This window comes from Podarcis bocagei, assembly GCF_964188305.1.
Source record: "Podarcis bocagei genome assembly, chromosome: Z".
In the NCBI taxonomy this organism is placed as follows: domain Eukaryota; kingdom Metazoa; phylum Chordata; class Lepidosauria; order Squamata; family Lacertidae; genus Podarcis; species Podarcis bocagei.
Genome location: NC_138140.1, coordinates 50,380,462 through 50,397,137, shown reverse-complemented (window position 1 = coordinate 50,397,137; position 16,676 = coordinate 50,380,462). Strand labels below are relative to the sequence as shown.

General features: G+C 48.5%; 1 protein-coding gene across 12 annotated transcripts in view; it reads right to left on the bottom strand.

Annotated features, from left to right (window-relative positions):
* HTR2C (5-hydroxytryptamine receptor 2C) overlaps nucleotides 1-12,295 on the bottom strand; it is a 270,325-nt gene extending 258,030 nt beyond the window's left edge. For all 12 annotated transcript variants that reach the window (XM_081180496.1, XM_081180498.1, XM_081180501.1 and 9 more), the window contains exon 1: nucleotides 11,359-12,295. The gene's annotated coding sequence lies outside the window, so the exon portion shown is untranslated. The remainder of the gene's footprint in view (nucleotides 1-11,358) is intronic.
* Nucleotides 12,296-16,676: the final 4,381 nt, after the last annotated feature.

Sequence of the window (16,676 nt, the reverse complement as noted above, 5' to 3'; positions counted from 1 at the left end):
CCGAGCACAATTCAAAGTGTTGGTGCTGACCTTGAAAGCCCTAAACAGCCTCTGTCCAGTATACATGAAGGAGCGTCTCCACCCCCATCGTTCTACCCAGACACTGAGGTCCAGCTCCGAGGGCCTTCTGGCGGTTCCCTCACTGCGAGAAGCCAAGTTACAGGGAGCCAGGCAGAGGGCCTTCTCGGTATTGGTGCCTGCCCTGTGGAACGCCCTCCCACCAGATGTCAAAGAGAAAAACAACTACCAGACTTTTAGAAGACATCTGAAGGCAGCCCTGTTTAGGGAAGCTTTTAATGTTTAATAAGTTATTGTATTTTAATATTCTGTTGGAAGCCGCCCATGCCCAGGGGCACACGGATGAGGCAGAGCTCACAGGCAGCCACTGCTGTCAGGGTTCCTGTGACTACCAGCAGGCTGCAGAGGCAAAATGTGCTACCCTGAAAATCAGGGTGCAACAACACTAGGTCTTTTGGCCAAACCTTGGAGAAGGGTGATACCTCGGTGGTATATAGAAGGACCCAGGTTCGGTTCTCTGTATCTCCAAGGAGGGTGGGACCTCCTACAGGAAAATGTATTGGGACAACTCTAGTTGCAGGAGTCTGTGAGTGGGGATTAAGAGGATCTGCTATGCAAGCAGACTCTCTAAAGTGCTGGCAGGATAGCCATATGTGGTAACATTGGGGAAGCACTGCAGAACAAACTAAAGCCTCGGTCCATCTGTTGACACTGTAGCCTCAGCTCTCCAGTCTGCCACACCAGAGTCTTTTTCAGTCCTGCCTGCAGGTGCCAGGGATTGACTCTTTTGCATGCAAAGCATGTGCTCTGCTCCCTTCCCCGATGCATTCTCTATGCAAGGTATAATTACTTTCTTTTTGTCTGTCCTGATCTATTACTGATTGATTCCATTGGGCAACTCAGAGTTTTAGTATTGCTATAGAGGGAGGGAAACCTCTCTCTCCACTCTCGTATAGCTTTATAAAAGCTCAGTCTCATCCTCCACCCACTGAACTGATTCTTCTCCTATAGCAGACATAGGCAAACTCAGCCCTCTGGACGTTTTGGGACTACAACTCCCATCATCCCTGACCACTGGTCCTGTTAGCTAGGGATCATGGGAGTTGTAGTCCCAAAAGAGCTGGAGGGCCGAGTTTGCCTATGCCTGTCCTATAGCAATATTGCTACTGTCTCAGTATAAGGCAGCCTCCAATGTTCCTATTTAAAACTGAATTGTTCTTTCAAATCAAGAGGACTAGAATCCTGCTTTCCTTTCTTTAATGGAAATGGACTACAGCTCGATGGGAGAGCGCCAGCTTTGCAAGTAGGAGATCCCCAGGTTCAATCCTGGCACCCACAGGTAGGGGTAGGGAAGACCCCTGTTTGAAACCCTGGAAGGCAGCTGCCAGTCAGTGTGGACAATACTGAACTAATGGACTGAGAGTCTGACTCAGTAATGAGGCAGCTTCCTATGTTCCTTCTTCCAGCAGATCTGCAATGGTGCTCTTCCTGAAGGCAGTGTTCTCCACAGCATGCTCTGTCAGGCACTGGCAGAGGAAGAGGAGTGCGGGGGGAGCACACCACCCCAGCAGCATGATCCCGGTGGGGTGCCTTCATGGCTGCCCCCCCCCCCCGCGCACGCTGGGCCTCACGCCCCCACAGGCGGTGCACCATGCCCCCAGGATGCATGTCACGCCCCTGCGGGCGGTGCGCCACCCCCTGGGACACACGCCAGTCCGCCCCCGCCTGCTCTCTACCCCCCCCCCCCATGCAGTAGCATGGAGCTCCACCACTGCTGTCAGGGTGCAGAAGGGAGAGAGACCAGGGCAGAGGGAAGATTTCTCCTGGAGGAATTGTTTAACAGGTGAGGAGACAGAAAAGAAAACAGCCCTCTTGATCCAGCCCCTTGGGAAAGTTGCCACACACAGACACACACACACACACACACACACACACACACACACACACACACAGCTGGGGGGTGGGGTGGAATCTGGGCCCCACATCCCTTCCAGAAGCAAAAGCAAAACCATACCAAGCCATCCAACGTTGCACAACCTGCCTTCATGAGCACTGCAGGGTGATGCTGCCTCCTTGGCTGCTGCAACTCAGCCATGTTCTACCTGCAGGCAGGCTGTGCTTTGCTAGCCCTGCACCTGCTTTGGGAGGGAGGAAGCTAAAGTGCAAGAAAGAAAGATTGCAGGCGCACCCTGCCAAGACACTGCAAAGCGAAGCAAGGCAGCCCTTCCTCCTTCCAAAGTCAGGCCGAAGAAAGATACAGCCAGAGAGGGAACCATTCTTAGTGCTGCAGCATGAAGCAAGGTGTATGGCTCCAGTTAACAGTCTCCACTGGATGGAACCCAGCAGGGCCACCCTGTCCATGAGTGCAAACACAAACCTCTTCCCTGACTATGGCTAAGTACCCCCACCACCCAAAATCTACAGAGCCCAAAGTGAAGAGCAGCAAAATATTGAAACCACAATCAAGGCTCACCTGCTCCTGCTGGTGCTTTAACTATTCCATGTTGTGCTAAACCAAGGTTTAAGTAAGTGATCAGCTGCCAGGCATGTCAGCTTCAATTATAGTTAACATTTACAGTGGTACCTCGGGTTACAGATGCTTCAGGTTACAGACTCTGCTAACCAAGAAATAGTGCTTCAGGTTAAGAACTTTGCTTCAGGATAAGAACAGAAATCGTGCAGCAGCGGCGCAGCAGCGGTGGGAGGCCCCATTAGCTAAAGTGGTGCTTCAGGTTAAGAACAGTTTCAGGTTAAGAATGGACCTCCAGAACAAATTAAGTTGTTAACCCAAGGTACCACTTGGTACCCAAGGTACCAATTTCATAGGTGGCATAGGATGCATTGTGCATTCAGCTAGTGGTAGGCTGGCAACAGTGAGGAACATGTGACACACAACACCTGCCTGCTACATCTCAGCAAAGGGGTCTCTGCATTCCCCCCCCCCCGAACTCCAGAATCTCAATGCAAATCCCCAATTAGACTTTGCAAGCAGGGCAGGGAAGAAGAAGCCCATTCACTGCCAGTATTTCAGAAAGACCAAAGCAGTTAGACCCAGGTAATTACAGTGGTACCTCAGGTTACAGACGCTTCAGGTTACAGAGGCTTCAGGTTACAGACTCCGCTAACCCAGAAATAGTACCTCGGGTTAAGAACTTTGCCTCAGGATGAGAACAGAAATCGTGTGGCAGTGGCGTGGCAGCAGCAGGAGGCCCCATTAGCTAAAGTGTTCTTAACCCGAGGTACACTCTATAGGCTTCTTAGGCAGTCATCGATCCCAGATGAAGCTGACTGAGGGGCTGATAAGGGGCAATGAAAAAGGCACGCAGTGTAACTGATTTGGTCAACAGCTCACATATCCCACACAAAGAAAAGGAGTGTGATTTTTGTGTTAAGGCTGGACTCCTGCTCGGTGCCAACTGCAATCCTCTGCACACCCACTTGGGACTTACTCCTAAGTAAGCATGCTTAGAATCAGGCTCCAATTTATTGGCTGTCGTGGAAATGACAGGGCCCACATTTCTTGCATTTCCTTGAATGGAAAAATTATTCCACCTTGATTTCTTGCTCCTGGTTGCTCCAATTTCTTTCCCTTCTTCTGTTGTCTTCTTTATCCCTTTTTCTAGATTGTATTTGAAGTTTTTGTACAACTCAGCTTGCAGATGAGGGTTTAATGCAGGAAAGAGTAAGCAACCTCCAGATTCCCAGACTATCCCTGTATCTTTGACCCCTTAGCTTGCCTCCCTATCTCTTTGATGTTTAGACAGATATGTCTTGGGTTGCATCCTGTCTACAACTTCCTCCTCCTCACATTTCTCTCCTGTGCTTCAAAATGAGAGATCATCTTAAATCTATCCTCTGAGAACATAGAAGCAGGCATGTCTGCGTATGTCTTCTCTAGATTAGTTAGTTAGTTAGTTAGAACCAAAGACCTTTTATATCTAAGATATATATTTTCTGCAATAAACTCCTGTATTATTTTCTTACTCTACAAGTGTAGCCTTATCTGTTTTTCTGTGATTTCAACAAGTTTATTCTCTCATGTAATCAAAATTCACAAGCCAGACGCTGCTTACTCTGCATACCAAAGAGCTCCAACAGGTAATTCAGTCCAGTAGGAAGACCCTTGGGGAAGTCAGCTGTCTGTCATGCATGGGTCGTTCCAAGCCCTGCTCCCAGTTATGCTTAGAATTGCTGTGGGCCAAAACAGGGACCTTCTGCATGCAAGGCAACGCCTGTCAAGCTATGGCTCTTCTCTCAGGCATGCAACAAAAGGAATTCCTCAGCCATTCTTGCACAAACAGGAGTCATAGCACAGGCTCCCAAATGGAATGCACCTTTCCAAGCCATGCCACATTGAGCAAAAGCAATCGTGGTGGTGCAGCTCATTCCATCAGAATGACACCACCACAAAAAGCACTGCTGGGCACTTGTGTGCATGTGCCATCCAAACTCTGCAGTGTATAAGCCACAGCCTTCCAGGCATGCCAATGGCCAAAATGCTGGGGCAGGGATTTGTGAGCCCCTCATTAACAGCCAAATAAGCCACTTGCCATCTTAGGAAAACAGACAGTAGCAGCTGTCATTATATCAGGGAGGTTAAACCTTACACTGCCAATTTTGCCCCTTCACTGCATCAGTCCAAGCTCACGCATGCACAGTCTCAATCTGCTCTGAATAGGCTTTTCTCTCTCTCTATTTTTTTTCCAGCTGATTAAATCTTGGCCACTCCATTTTGACTCCGATTGCCTTAATGATGAATCATTATCAGGCTCTGGCCCTGTAGGAAAGCAATTTCAGTGACTACTTTCTTCCCATTTGCAACTACATGTGTTCACCAGTGCTGCCCTTTAAATTCACCTTTCAAGTCAGACTCCATTCTTGTGAGTAACAAGAGAACATTCCCTCAATTACCTTCCACTGGTAAGCAAAACAAGGAAAGGGCTCCTGCTCCAGTGTAAACAAAGTCAAGTATTTCTCCAGAAAAGGGCTTGCTGTTGTCACCTGTGCTGTGAACATGTGTTTTGTTTATTCGTTTATTTACAGTCTGCTAAGCCTATTCCAGCTGCCCCTTTTAACACTAATGCAGACACACGTCCCAAAAGACGGCTACAGGCTCCGGATTCATAGAAAGCATTTAGCTGCCTTCCTCTGATACTTGCCTCATCCCCAAGACAGACACACATGCAAAATTCTGCTGGAAGTTAATTGGTGAGCGATTTCATTTCCTATGTTGTGTGCACCAGCTCTGGGGGACAAATGTGAGCAGATTCCCATTGCTCACAAGGATGGGCTTTTTTTATAAGAAGATATAAAGATACCCATAAACGATATATCTGTATCATCTTACCGGCTGCAGATCACCCGTGAGGCATTCAACAGGAGAATATGAGGTTACAATCTGCTGTTGTAACCACTGCCAGATAGGCAGTCAGGGCTCTTTATTCCCCAGATTGTGCTTCAAGAACCCAGGACCTCTCTTGCCTCTCCTACATACCAAACTTTGATTGCTGCCTGCATTCACCTAAAGACCCACACTTTCCCATTGCTAGAGAAACCCCATGTGAATGAAGGACTGAAGCTGTGAACACCTTGCCATCTTAAAATGCAGTGTGGTCATTGCTCTTCCTCCCTCCCTCCCCCTCTCCACCCAACACACACACTGTGTTTCCAAGGCACCCTCTGTAGACTGAGAGGGGGCATAGATGCCTTTGGAAATAGCTTAGTCTGTAGAGAGCATGAGATGCTTGGTCTCAGGGTCATGGGTTGTGCCCCACGTTGGGCAAAAGATTCCTTCATTGCAGGGCTTGGACTAGATGACCCTTGTTTTCCCTTCCAACTTTATGATTCTACATGGCTTACGTTTTCAATTCAGATCAAACATGGTTTGGGAGGAAACCACATCAAAACACAGTATTCTCAAGAAGCTGCAGGATAAATATGGGTTGTGGCTAGTGGTGTGTGTGCAAACCAGTGGTGGGAATGCAGTGGCTGCAGGAGTGTATACAAAGCCTAGGTCAGCCTTCTGTAACCCAACATCCTCCACCAGCAGGTCCCTAGGTGGGCTGCAGCAATTTAAAACTCAGTATTAAAAACTAATTACATTCACAGGAATAGTGTGGGCCATGAAAACACACATCTCAGGTGTTGAGGTTCATTAGAGCAACATTCCCTTTGCCTCATCATTTGCAAGGGACCATTCCCCCTCCCTCTCTCCATCCTCATTTTCTTTCTTTCCTTTTTCCTTGTATTAGAACAAGCCAGGCTTCCTTAACCTGGTGCCCTCCAGACAACAACACACACCTTCAGCCCCAGGGTTACATGAGAGAGGGATATTACAGCTCCAGCTTCTCACAACACAGCTTCTCACAGTTCTGTCTCGGGACAGAATAATCTGTTGGTTTTAGTTCTCTCAGTTTCTCATTTTTCCAATCTTAAATTCAGTTCCACACATTTCTGCAGCAATCTGCATTTTAAAAAAATAATGAATTGGAGTGTGAATTTCTCCTAATAAAACCTATTTTTGTATGCAGTTTGACTAATATAGACATTTTTGCCAGCCATCTCCCCCAGTATAATGAATTCACCAATATCAGCATTTTATGCACACTTTCCCTAATCTATGCATTTTTGTAAACGTTTAGACAGAGAACTGTTTCCAGAATTTAGATAACTGTGGATTTCAAAGGATGGCTATGTATTGGTTAAGTGATCATTTCGTAGGATTCAGCTTCAAATGCAGGCTGAATCAGATTTCTTCCGTAGTCCTAATAGAGACACATCAGTTGGGGAAAGCAGGACATCAAGCTGATTGGCAGTAGGTTGGGAGCAGTGAGTGAGGAAACATTCATTCTCAGTGCATGTCCTTAACTTGTGGAACTCACTGAAACAAAGTATAGTGATGGGTAGAAGCTTAGGCTGATTTCTTTAGATAGGCATATCAATTAGCCATGATAACTAAACCGAGCTTTCACATTCAGAGACGGTATACTTTCATTTACCATGTCCCAGAGCTGTGTCCAAACAAGAGAGCTGGAAGAAACTCTTCTTGGAAGAAAGGAGAGGGGTTGCAAAAGCAGTGGATCCTTTCTGCTTGTTGATGAAGTTCCTGATGGGCAATGATTATATATAGCCGCCCAGAGTGGCTGGGGAAACTCATAAATTATTCAGAGCCCTTTGTCAACATTATCTGAATAATCCCTCCATCCCAGTTTATAAAACAGAAGCATCAGTTGCACTAGTAGGACAGCAGGGAACGGAGTCCAACAGTAGGTGGCACTAGAACAAATGGCAGCCAGAGACATCCAGTGGACTAGTTCTAAGAAAGAAGGCGAGCAGGTGGAGACTGGCTGAGGGCAGTCCCCCTTTGCCCTAATAGAGCAGCCTCCATTGCTGTCACACAGAACAGAATAATTTTCCCTATACTGGAGACTGAGGCTGAAGAAGCGCTTAAGGGCTTGCTTAAGGGCACCCAATGAGCTCTTGGCTAGAGTGCAATTTGAATTCAAAGCTCATCGTAAGGAACTATGATGCTTGGAAGGTCCCCCACATGAGTGCCTGAAGATGGGCAAGTGGTCTGACTCAGTACACAAGCAAACTGTGTCTATTTTCTGGTGGATTCAATCACATGCTGCAAGTTTCATGTTGTGCAATGCTTAGAAGGTCTTGCACAGCAAACCCGCTTCCCCAGAAGACTCAACTTTTTGCAGTAAGGAAAGTGATGAGGAACTGCACTAGAAAGTGTGGGTTAACATTTGCTTTGACACAATGTCATCTGATGTATCCCAAAAACAAATCAGAAGGAAAGCTCATTAAATATTCTAATCTCCCCGCGAATGTATTGGGATGAATGTTCAACAAATGGGTTGTCTGAGAGCTGCATGCTAAGCCAGATTCTTATGCTCTCTCCCAGATAGTAAGCTTTGCCACTGAAAGATGAGAAATTGTGTGTCTTGTTCTGTGTACACACCAAACATTTAAAGCACATTTCTTCACCTTACAAAGAATCCTGGGAAGTGCAGTTTGTTAAAGGTGCTGGGAGTTGCAGTGCTGTGAGAGCTAAACTACAATTCTCAGGATTGGGGGGGGGGTTGCTTTAAATGCATGGAGTGTGCGCAGCCATCAGAAGCCAAGCACATGTAGACTCACACCCTTTACACATCCCTGTTATAATTATTTCTTCCACATCACCAGTGTGTCAGCTACTGCCTGCCTGAAGCACCCACCCTGTTTCAGTACAATTTGAGAAAACATGCTTATTCCACCCCTCAACATATGCCCTTCACTGAAAACAATTCTGCAGCTGGCACTTATCCCTTGAAGAGACATACAGAGACATACAGAGACAGAGAGAGAGAGAGAGAGAGAGAGAGAGAGAGAGAGAGAGAGAGAGAGAGAGAGAGAGAGAAATAAAGGGTGGCAAATGACAAAAAGCTCTCTCCATTTCTGCCTGGGAGGAAGAGTTCCATTGTGGCGTCCCTCCCGGCAGTTAGAAAAATCACTCTACGCCTGTGGTCACTCAGCAACAACTAAACTGGATTCTAAACGTTCAGCTATTCTAAACGTTCAGCTCCCCTCCGAGAGAAGGGAAAAAGCACCAGCCACACAGAAACTGAATCCGTTCCAGTACCGATTCAAGTAGTAACGTGCCAGCAGAGGCTCGCACATTCCGACACCACTTCTAATTCCCAACCCAATTAAAGAAAATCAGTCGCTTGCATCGCTTAGTAACCGAGATCAACACAGGGTCAACGTTCTATTGGAAAATCAGAGATGTTGCTGTTCCGTGGTCCCCTGCTGCTGCTGCTGCTGCTGCTCCATACCTGCGAGTCAACCGGGGAGAACAGCTAGTCCTAATCTACTTCTAGGCGTTCTTGGTGTTCTTCACTGGTGCCAAACTGCGCACGGCCCTCTGGGTTAAGCTCCGCATTTGGCACCTCCGAGGAAGCACCAGGAATGCTGCTGCGCTCCATAGGTGCATGGCAGCAAGGCAGAATGTGCCCTGGCTGATTCTCAGGCTGTTGTTCTTAGGTGCTCACAGCACAAGGAAGGCGCTTCCAAGAGAAAAGGCAGGTTTTGTGGGGGAGGGAAGAGAACAGGGGTCGGAAGAGATTGTTGCTCTGTAGCAGAGCAACTTCTGTGGATGCATAAAGTCCTCGATGCAACTTTCCCCTGCCACTCGCGGGCAGCATTGCCCGGGGGAGGATATTGGGCAGCAGGGGGAAAACCCCGCCCCCCTCTACCTAAAACCTTGCAGAGCTGTTGCCTGTCCTGGATTAACAAACCGATCAGCCTGACTCCATAAAGCAGCTTCTTTTCATAGAATCATAGAGTTGGAAGAGACCACAAGGGCCATCGAGTCCAACCCCCTGCCAAGCAGGAAACACCACCAGAGCACTCCTGACATATGGTTGTCAAGCCTCTGCTTAAAGACCTCCAAAGTAGGAGACTCCACCACACTCCTTGGCAGCAAATTCCACTGTCGAACAGCTCTTACTGTCAGGAAGTTCTTCCTAATGTTTAGGTGGAATCTTCTTTCTTGTAGTTTGGATCCATTGCTCCGTGTCCGCTTCTCTGGAGCAGCAGAAAACAACCTTTCTCCCTCCTCTATGTGACATCCTTTTATATATTTGAACATGGCTATCATATCACCCCTTAACCTCCTCTTCTCCAGGCTAAACATGCCCAGCTCCCTTAGCCGTTCCTCATAAGGCATCGTTTCCAGGCCTTTGTGACCTTTTTTGTGTGCATGCTGCTGAGAACCTAGGCACCTGCCCCACGGAAGCCTTCCCGAACATTGCACTCTGTCTCAGCACCGCCAACATCTGCGAAAGGCCATCCGTCTCTGTGAAAACGCCCCTCGAGGCTGGCCAAGGGTCAGAGGCTCGCTGAGGGCTGCTGGGATGAATTTTTCTATGTTATTGCTTCGGCGTCAAAGATGTTTTTACTGTTGTTGCGCTCAAGGCTCGTTTGCAGGTCCCGGGGGGAGGTCGAAAAGTGGGTTTAAAAGAAAAAGCCTTTAATTAAATAGCAGTTTTGGCCTGCAGTGCTTTTGCCTTGAACACATACACACGAACACAGGCAGCACTCAGGTACACGCTTGCTGGAGAAAGGTAGGGCCTTAAGCGTTTAAAAAGTTGCAAATACTCAAAACCACAAAGCAATCTTAGCTCCGCCAGGCGGCCGAGGCAAAGACACAAGATTTCATTGACAATCCAGCTAACTCCCGGGTCTACTGCCCCACTCCAGTATATGCTGTCCTCCTCGCTCCCCATTTAATCCCAGCAACAACCCCGTGAGTTAGGTTACATTAGTCCTACGGTGCGGCACCAGGAGGTTGTCAAGCACTCTCCCTGCTCCCTCTCTTTTCATGGGGTGCCTGGATGCCTGGGAAACCTAGGCAAGGCTTCTTGGAGAGGAAAGGATTTACTTTCCGAGGAATCAGCTGACGCGGTAACTCTTTGGTAGGTCTGGGCGGTGGGATTCCTTTGGATGTCAACAACAGGAGAAGAGCCACAGGTCTGCAGAGACGGTGGGCGCTTAACCCTCCTGCGGAAGCCCCAGCGCTCTCCTCCGCACGCCCCCGCACTCTTGCGCATCAGCCCCCGTTCACTGCGACGGGTCTAGCGCAGGTGGGCTTCTCCGGGTGGATCGTACCCCACAGGGTCAGCAGGCGATGCGCTGCAAGGAACAGCTCCTGTGGCCGCCCCTCGCGCCGCGCACCCCATGGCCCCAAGGTGACGTGACCTTGTCCAATTTTCCCGGAGGGAAGAATGCTACCCAGGATAATGTGCAGAGCTATAGACTCGTTTGTAAAGGGGGCAGGAAGGACGACAGCCTTTGAGCGATACCCTCCGGAGGCAATGAAGCGTAACTTCACAAGGCGAGGAGAGCGTTACAAAGGCACATTACCACCGAAAACCCAGCCTGGTTCGCAGCGCTATCCTACGCGGGTTTTATAGTCTGATGTCCCGTCGGCTCCTCTATCCTAGCGCATTCCTAGCACGGGAAGGGAGGGGAATCGCCGCCTTTCATCCAGCGCGCAAATCCTGCGCACGCTTCTTCGCCAAGTAAAAAGCGTGCACGGGATCGTGGCCAAAAAAAAAATCTCTTCGCAGCGGGTCCCTGCCTCCCCCAAAGCGTGACTGCCTCTGGGGTGAAAAGAGCCCACGAGATATAAAACATAAGCCACGTCCTGGCTGGGCTGTCCCGAGAGAAATTTGCCTTCTCGCTCCCCCTTCCCCGCGTCCGGAGAGGCAGACTAAAAGCAACAGGGATAGCAAGGGGCAAGCCTTTCGGAGGCGCAGACTGTGAGAGGCGCGCGCTTCGCTAGGGGCAGCCTACCTGGCAGGCGCGGTGTCCGGCCGCGAGCGAGCGCCGTCCGGAGCTGCTGCTGCTGCTGCTGCTGCTGCTATTCCTCCTCGTCCGGATCCCCGCTCCTCTTCGCGCGGGTCTGCATGCCATTGCTGTGCGGCGACGCCCGGGCTCAGGCTGCCAGCCTCCTTCCAGTTAGTGGCCGTGGCCGCCGCCGCCGCCGGCGGTCCCGGCGCGCGCTCGCTCGCTCAATCAACCCTGGCGGCGTCGAGGGCGCCTCCGCTGCAGGGGCATCTCCAGAGGCGCGGTGCGGCTTCGCGGCGGCAGGAGCAGCGCCTCCGCCGGCCGCTGCAAGGCTAGGCTGTTGGTCAAGGCTACTGTTACACCCCAGCGCCGCTTGCCAAGAGAAGGAGCCGGCGTAGCAGGAGCAGCCACCGCAACTCCGCCAGCCGCCAGCACCGCCTACTGTCCGCCATCCCGCCGCCGCCGCCGCCTGGCCTCTCCGCTAATCGGATCCGCTGCCGCTGCACGCCTCTGTGGGTGACGGGGAGGGAGGGGAGAGGAAAACGAAAGACCCCGACGTCTTAGTGCTGCTGCTGCTGCTCTTAAAGGAGCCTGGGCCACCAAAGCGCCTGCCCCAAGAAGCCTGCGAACGGTGCCGCCTCTCTCCAAAGACAGAGCGAGAAAGCGGCCTTCAGGGCCCCAGAGAACCCCCCCCTCCTTAAGGAAGGCAGTCATTGTACCGTTGTGGTCCCGCTATTGTACCGCATAAAGGTGCAACAGGTGAAGTGACAGGAGAGAAAGGGGCCACCTGTTGATGTGCAGAGGACAGCGTCTCCTAGGGGCGCGCCTGCCCTCTGTAGGTGCGGTTGCCAACTGACCAGAAGTCACACCCCACGCTGTTCCTTTCCCTTTAAGAACAGCTGGGTGGATAGAGGTCGGCAGCTGAAGCTGTATGCCACATGGCCATTAAAAGCACAGCTGCAGGGCCCACTTTTTAAATCTGCCAACACTGTGGACAAGAAGATAAAAGGTTACTCTTCCCTTTCTAGCTATGCTTTTCATTGGTAAGTTTTCAAGGCTGGCAGAATATCACAATGTGCAGCTTCCCCATCATCACAGCATTTCTAGGCACATCTGTCTGTCAGGCACTGGTTAAAATCACACACACTGTACAAGCCCAGCTGACTTCTACCAAGTCAGACCACTGCACCATCATCTAGCTCTGTACTGTTTACACTGACTGGCAGCTGCTCCCCAAGTTTGCAGGCAAGGATTTTCCCACTCCAACCCCTACCCAGAGATGAGAGGGGTTGAACCATGGGCCTTCTGTGTGCAAAACAGATGCTCTACCACCGAGCTGCAGCCAACAGACAAACAACTGTGCATGATCAGAGAAACAGGGGTCCCCCACCTGCACAGGCAGCAACTCCAGGGGGCCCTTTGACATCCACAATTTTTTCACTGTGGGTGCCCAGCCTCCACTGCTACCACCCACTGCCTTACCTCCAACTCTCCTACAACAGAGGCCCCACAGCAGAGGTGGAGGCCCCAGCCCAGTCGCTGCAGTGGCACTGGAAAGCAGTGGTGGTGGGTGGATATCAAGCAGCATGTGCACGCAACGTGATTCATGCCATGTCATGTCGTAATGTAATGTCACCATGTCATGTCACATGCACCATTGGGCACCCACAGCCTGGGGCCCAAGTTGGCACCTCTGCTTGCCTGTTCTTTTAACAGTACCCCATTCCAAGTTGTTGGGGGCTGCAAGTGAGAAGAGTTGCTGGTGTGCTCAGCTCCTGCTTGCCGGCTTCCCATTGTGGCTGGCCATTGTGAGAACTGAATGCTGGACTAGATGGGCCTTGGCCTGACCCAGAAACCAGGCTCTTCTTATGTCCTTAGGAATGGGCCCCAGTCTCTGCGGTTTCTCAAACTGCTCCTTCCTTGTGGCAGCCTCAGTAGCCATTTCTGCTCCACTCTCAGTTTTTTTTAATTATTTACTGACACTTGATTAAATTATTTAAAGGCATGTAATAACTTAATATCTTTATTGGTAAATAATTTACAGTTGAGAAGAGCTTGTTTGCTGCCTTTATGGTCTAATAAATTATCCCCGTCTTTCTTGTGAAAAGCTAATACTTCCTGGCAGTGGCGGAGCTTCAATGTAACTGGTGTGAGACTGATATTGTGTGCTATCCTTGGTGATCTCTTTATGTTTCTGTAGCTCAGTGGCAGAGGATATGCTTTGCTCATAAAAGGTCCACCCACAGTAACTCAGAGCAGGGCTTTCAGTGTGGCTGCTCCTGTTCTGTGGAATAGCATTCCTGTTGAGAAGTGACAAGTGCCACTATCTGCACTTTCTGGAAATCATAGAATTGTAGAGTTGGAAGGGGCCACTAGGGTCATAATTAAAGACATTTCATTTTTGTTCCAATGACCTTTCCCAGCTCGGTGGTTTCTGCCATGGGAATCTACTTTGCATTGTTTGGCATCTCCTGCACTACAAAGGCAGATCAACAAATGGTTTTGTTTTGTTGCTACACGTTGTTCAGGAAAAGAAAATGGTGCATCAACTCTACAAGAAACAGATTCAAAAGACTGGAAGAACACTGGAGCAATTATCTCTTCATATGAGATGATTACTGACCATGTAGAAAACTATCAGACCTGGAGAGAACTTGAGTTGTGTTTCTCTAAAGGAAAAGAAATTGATAATATTTATTAGCAGAAAATTGAGAGAACAATACTGGTGACAAATCTTGGACTTCAATTGTCTTATCAGAGTTCTTGGCATGCAAAACTTGGCATTCTGTGGCATAATTTGCCCTTATAGAAGGGAAATTTTATTTGTAAAAATGGGTATTTTAGGCAAAATTGCATAATTTCACTTTAAAATGTCAGTGAACTTTCACAAGCACTTGTTTTAAAAAAATCACAAACTGATGTGGAATCTTAAGGGGAGGAAATGATAAATTTGCAGACTCACCCATCGCTGACTCCGTATGCTGGAGTAAGAGTTGCAAGACTCTCATTTTCATTGCTTTCCTGGGCTCCTTAAGAGAGGCCTGACCTGCAGGCATTTCATAAATAAAGCTTTTCCCAACATATTATACTGGGGGGAGGGAGATGTGTTTAGCTAGAGCTAGGGACCTGAAACAATCTAGGCATGGCTGTAGCGTTAAAAAAAAACCATTCCTGTCTCTAATGTGCAAACAGACTGAGTAGGCCCAAAGGCAAAATCCAGTTCTCTATATGGGCCATTGCAAATATAAACAAGCAAAATTTCAACCTTGCATATACTTGTCTACATCTACACAGTGAGTCTGACATGCATAGGATCAGGCAACAGGTCATTTTTGTGCCTAGAGGTAAGACCTGTCATTAGCTTTGATGGGCATAATTGATCTCAGATACATTCAGAGTCTGCAGGCTTTTGGGGAAATATCACACAAGCTGCCTCTGGCACAAGTAATGATTCAATGAGACCTGGAAACTCACCAAGAGTGAAAACCATTTGCAGGTGTTTTAAGAACTGGAGTGTTTTTGTTTTCTCTTACTGGATTAAAAAAAGAGTATTGTACCTACCCTGGTATTGGCGCAGGTTGAACGGTAGTTTATACATTTTATGAATAAAAGAAATGAAACAAAATGGCTTGTGCAAACTGCCTAAGTGACTGATTGGCTGCTTTGCAGTTTTGTCATGTGTAAACTCAGGGCTGCACTTTTGTTTTAATTGATAATTTGAAAAGCCAGGAAGAAAGTGAAGCAGAGCCTTTTGTAGAGGCCCTCCCACTTGGTCACAAGGAAATATAGATTTTTTAAAAGTAGGATTCCCTGGGTGCCAAGATCCAAGTTTGGGGCAAGTACCATTTGGTGAGCGAACACCAACAGAGATTTATGTAGCAAAATATAGTAAGTAAATATAGGCTGATAGACCTTTAAAATATACCCTTCTTTCCAAAGTTCCCCTCTGCTGCCATCATAGAAAAATACCACACATTTGGTAAGTGCCAAACAGGAAGGTGGGGTGGAAACAAATCCCAGCCGGTCACACCCTGCTGCCTTTAACAGCAGCCTAATGTGCAGCCATCAGCTGCTGAGGCATTTCAGGGCATAGAGATAAATATTGACACCAGCTAATGCCTGCACAGTGAGCTCTGATAAAGCTAGTTAAAACCAAGGTGTCTAGCCAGAAGAAGAAACAAGCCAATCCAAAATGGCAATTCCCTGATAACACAGTCTAGCTTGGAGAGTGTAGTGCCTTGGCTGAGGAGCTTGCACTGACATTCATGAATGGCGTTCCACCCCTTGTTTAGCAGAACAATGTCATCTCTGCTGCACAGGCTTGGCACAGCCTCCTGTGTGTGCCCATATGTGCAGGCGGCACCATGCCAGCTGAGGAGCGTGGAAGGCAAGGAGGCTGAGCCAAGCTTGACACAGATGGGGTGGTTGGTTCCTGGAACAATGCCCAAGCTTGACACAGATGGGGTGGTTGGTTCCTGGAACAATGCAAAGTTTAGCACCAAGAACCCCTTTCCTCTGGCTGGTATTTGCAGGGTCATGCTTTCCAAACATCATGTCTGAAAAGAGCTCAAGGAGGTCCAGATGTCTCTGCAGGAATGCAGGAAAGCTGGCCAAGGAGAAGAGAGCCAAGGGGGAGAGTGCCAATGTGCAGTTCATCTCTGTGGGAGCATTGTAAAATAGTGGCCATCCAGATGTCTGTGGGAAAGCCACAAGTAGGACTCAAACACAAGTGCACTCTCCCATCACATGGTATTCCAGCAAATGGTATTCAGAATCACTACCACCTTGAATGTTGAGGCAGTGCATAGCCATTGTGGGTAGCAGCCACTGATAGCCTTCTCCACCATCAATTTGTCCAATCCTTTTTTAAAACTGTCCAAGTTGGTGACCATCACTGTCTCTTGTGGGAATAAGTTCCACAGTATAACTTTGCACTGAGTAAAGAAGAGCTTTCCTTCATATATCCTGAATCTTCCAACCTTCAGTGTTATTGGATATCCACAAGTTGCAGTGTTATGACAGAGGGAGAAAAATTCTCCATCCACTTTCACTGTGCCATGCATATTTTTACAAATTCATCTCTTGCCTACGTTTTTACTTGCTGCAACCTTTCCTCATAGGGGAGATTCTCCATTCCCTTGATCACTTATCTTGCCCTATTTAGATGCAGCAGCAACCAGAAGTATACACAGTACTCCATTGCTCACACCATAGATTGTCCAAAGGCATGGTGGTAGCAAGTGAAATGTTTTCCAGCTTGGAGATAAAGCAATGGAAAAAGCTTCACCAGCATAACTTAGCATGAATGGTCTTATATTAGCCAT